The sequence below is a fragment of the Amblyomma mixtum genome, chromosome 4 (assembly GCF_055824585.1).
Source record: "Amblyomma mixtum isolate Tamu chromosome 4, ASM5582458v1, whole genome shotgun sequence".
In the NCBI taxonomy this organism is placed as follows: Eukaryota; Metazoa; Arthropoda; class Arachnida; order Ixodida; family Ixodidae; genus Amblyomma; species Amblyomma mixtum.
This window is the reverse complement of record NC_143015.1, coordinates 141,100,671-141,105,070: the sequence shown is the minus strand read 5'-3', so window position 1 is coordinate 141,105,070 and position 4,400 is coordinate 141,100,671. Positions and strand designations below refer to the sequence as shown.

At 52.6% G+C, this 4,400-nt stretch overlaps 1 protein-coding gene across 2 annotated transcripts in view; it reads right to left on the bottom strand.

Moving 5' to 3' along the window:
- LOC149348482 (uncharacterized) overlaps positions 1-4,400 on the bottom strand; it is a 133,374-nt gene that overhangs the window by 76,470 nt on the left and 52,504 nt on the right. The window lies entirely within an intron of this gene.

Sequence of the window (4,400 nt, the reverse complement as noted above, 5' to 3'; positions counted from 1 at the left end):
TGTAGAGACCGGTGAGCACATCTTATTTAGTTTCTGGTTTATGGGGGTTTTAAAGTCCCAAAGCGGTTGAGGCTATCAGGTATAGCTACTTCCCTCGCGATGCTCTGCCCGAGTTGGTTCTAGTAACGTTGGCTCTGCCTGCAATTTGAACTGCTTGTGGCATTGCGACACCCTCCCCACAAGCGTTTTCCCACTTATTTAATTTCCGTACATTTTAATGTTTAATTTTATATACTACTGCTTTGCGTTATATATTCTGTACTATTTGAATTATCTGACGCTAATTGCACGTCAAACTTGTTATTACTGTTATTTTTGTTATGCTTTTTTTATGTTTACATGCCTTTGTATGACCGTTTCACACCACTGTCTTACCCCCCCCCCCTTATGTAATGTCCCAGACGGGATCTTTAAAGGGTCAATAAATGTTGATGATGATGATAGTGGAGGGTTCCGGAAAATTCGGCCTTCTGGGGGTTTTAATGCGCACTAACATCGCACAATACACGGAAGTCTAGAATTTTTGTCTTCGTAGAAATTCGACTGCCGCGGCTGGGATCGAATGCTTACACACAGTGATTTCAGTGATACTGATGGCGTACGTACAGTACATTATCAGTTTTGTCAGTGTGCCGTAAGATTTATGAGCAGTAGTGCGCTGTTGTGGGCCGGCACCGTCGCTATTTTCATTACGCGACAGCGTATACAGCTCGTTCGGTCGCAAAGCCGCCGACGTCGTAGTTGTTGTTGGCACCGCGCGTCGGAAAAAAATCGTATCATACCAACCGTGTGCCGCAGAATCTTCCGGATGTTGCCATATCATTCAGGGTTTCGTGCAGCATAAACTTACTAGTTAAGCTAGAGCCTAGCTCGCGGCAGTGAGTCGAACCGGCGATCTATAATCAGGCGGTGCTAAAAGAATGATATTATGCGTGGTTGGCGTGTCCACTATAAGAGAAGTGAGAGTGTTTATGCGTCATTTTTTTTCCTGAAAATTTTCCATTTCTCTAACGGTCGTCGCGCCGAACGGGTGATGGCGTTCCGTTTAATCCCTTGCAGCGCTGCAACACTCTGTCGCGTTCCACTCCTAAAGGTGAAGGTACAGCGTCCGCCAAATTTTTCTCAGAATCATTAATAAGGAATCGCCGCAAATACTAAAAGGAATCTCCTGCATTCTTTCGTGAACACACACAACGAAGCCCTAGGCCGTCGGCATTCATTGTGTTCATTGGCGTGGGTGGTGGTGGTGAAAACTTTTATATTGTAAAAAAGAGTTTGGGAGCCACAGAGTGGCCCCGCTACATGGTCGGCGTCCCTAGTCCGGGACACCGCACGACGAGGCCCCGTCTCTCGCCCGTTTCACCAGAGCCCTTTGGGACTCAAGCGAGGAGCAGTTGAGGAGGGCAGTCTCCCATGCCTCTCTGGAAGGGGTAGGGGAAGGGGGGAGGTGGGGATTTTGAGTACATGCCCACACCATGTGGAAGATATCACAGGTCTCCCCACAGTGTGGGCATCGCCCATCCGTGTTAGGATCGTAATGTTTTATTATTGCAGGACAGAGTAGAGTACCTGTCTGCAGGCGCCTTAAAGTTCGCTCCTCCGTCTTACTCAGCCCTTTTGCAGGGGCCGGGAAAAGGCGGTGGTTGTCGCTATAATGTGTTAATATTTCCCTGAATCGCAGCAGCGGCTGGTTAGTCTCCGAGCCAGAAGAGCTGGGATGAGGAGCCCGGTGAGTAAGCGCTCGGGCAGCCGCGTCAGCGGCCTCATTACCTCGTAAGCCCTGGTGGCCAGGAGCCCAAATGATTCGTTTGGGTGTTCGATCAGTGGCAGTCCGTCGTAGAATACAAGCAGCTAAGGGGGAGATCTCCCCTCCCAAGTAATGTTCACATGCTTTTCGGGAGTCCGTGATGATTATTCTCGAATTGGCGTGGGCGGCAGCAAGCGCTATCGCTACTTCCTCGGCCCGCATTGAATTCGGGGCTCGAAAGGAGAGTCCATCAACGTGCATTTCCTGGTGAACGACAGCGGCCGAGTAAAATCCCGTGGGCGATGGCCCTGCTACGTCTACATAATATACACCGGGTCGGGAGCCGTGTTGTCTCTCAAGAGCCCGAGCCCGCGCTTGTCGTCTGTTTTCATGCATGTCGGTGTCCATGTTACGGGGGAGCGGGGAGACCCAGAGCATATGGCGCCATAGTACTGGGATACGCTCCGCCTCCTCTGGAGTGCAGTCGTGTTGGATGTGTAAGCGGTTTAGCAGGCGGCGCCCAGGAGCCGTCTGCGTGAGCCGCGTGTATTGGTTCACGAGGTGGGCCTCCCGCAGCTCCTGGTAGGAGTTGAGCACCCCCAATGCCTTGAGTTTGGCATTAGAGGTAGCCACCGGGAGATCCAGGGCTCGCTTAGTTGCCTTGCGGATGATGGCGTCTATTCGCGCCTCGTCTTGCTTAGTAGTGCGGAGATATGGCACGGCGTAGAGGATCCGGCTAGTCACGAAGGCATAGACGAGCCGAAGCGCGTCCCTGCCCCGCAGACCACCCCGCTTGTTGGAAACGCGGCGGATCATGCGCCCTACCTGTTCGCCTACTCTCTTGAGTTTCGCAATAGTGGAGTCCGGTCTGAGTCTCTGGTGAATGAAAAGGCCCAGGATACGGAGCTCCTCCACCTCTCTAATAGGACCTCCTGACAGAGAGATGTGTATTGCTGTCCTATCCTTTGGGTTCGCTCTGACATGCAGAAGCTCTGATTTCGCCGGAGCACATTGGAGCCCACAGTCATTAGCATACGCATCGACTATGGAAGCAGCCTGCTGAAGGCGGTCCTCCATGTCTCCAAGGCTCCCCTGAGTGGTCCAAATTGTAATATCATCTGCATATAACGCGTGTTGAATGCCTTCCACCCGGGCCAATTGGCTTGGGAGGCGCATCATAGCAATGTTGAACAGGAGCGGTGATAACACTGCTCCCTGAGGGGTACCCCGTGTTCCCATCATGTAAGGGCCGTATTCCTCGCCCTCAATCCGAAGAAAGGCCTGGCGATTAGACAAGAAATCTCTTACATACGCGTAGGTCCTAGCCCCACAATCGGTAGAACTCAAGTTGGCCAGGATGCTTCCGTGTTTCACATTGTCGAAAGCCCCTTTCAGATCAAGGGCGAGGATGGCTTTGTCATTGTGTTGCATAGTTGTGGGTCGTATTACATCCCTGTGCAGCTGGAGAAGGACATCCTGTGCAGACATGTGGGGGCGAAACCCGAACATGGTAACTGCAAAGAAGCCCTTACTCTCCAGGTATGGAGAGAGGCGATCCCGAACCATCGTCTCCATAAGCTTGCCCGCACATGAGGTCAGTGATATGGGCCTCAGGTTGTCCGTATTCACGGCCTTACCTGTTTTAGGGATAAACGTCACAAGTGACGTTTTCCACTCGGGAGGGAGTGGACGCCCGTCCCAGATCTGGTTGATGTATTCTAATAAATGGAGGTAGGCTGAGTCCGGTAGGTTCGCCAACAGGTTCACTGTTATGTGATCCCGTCCCGGAGCCGTACCCCGGCGCATTTTTGCTAAGGCCGCCTTAAGGTCGTGCAACTCAAAAGGGGCATCAAGTGTTTCATTAGGCCTGCCAGAGTACATGTACTCAGGCCCAGGCGGGTCCTCCGTACGACAGAGATATCTGTCGCACAGAGTGTCCGCAAGTTGCGCCGTCGTACCTTGATACCCTTGCAGAGCCCGCCGGAGCTGCTTTTGCGTCTCCCCTCTCGTTTGGGAGGGGTCGATTAGACTGCGAAAGAGACGCCACGTCCCCTTCGAGCTCATCTGATGAGCTGCGGCGTCGCAGCGTGCTATCCAATTTGAATCTGAGAGCTCGGCAGCATACGCTGCAGCCTGCTCTGTGAGTTTGGCTATGCGGTCGCGTAATTTGCGATTAGTTTTCTGCTTTTTCCACCGTTTAGTTAAGCTCCGGCGCGCCTCCCACAAATGCAGGAGGTGGGTGTCCACTGCGGGGATCTCTTCGGTGGTTTGTAGTGTTGTGACGTGTTGTTTCTGAATGTTGTATATGTGGTTAGCCCATTCCGCGTAGCCGCCGGAAAATAGTACGGGAGGGATAGTGTGATTCCGGAATTTGTGCCAATCGGTCAGCTTGGCCTGACCCCATTTTTTGCGCGCTGCCTTTGCCTCGAGTGTAGTCCGGAGAAGGAGGTGATCGCTGCCTAGAGAATCTCCCAAGTTCTCCCATGCAGCCGCTCTAGCATTTTTAACGAGAGAAAGGTCTGGACACGTGTCGCGGGTTACCGAATTCCCCACTCGAGTGGGATACGCCGGATCCGTGAGCAACGTGAGGCTGAGGGTGGAGATGAGCTCCGCCAGCTTACGTCCTCTTGCCTGTTCGAAGTGGTAGCCCCAA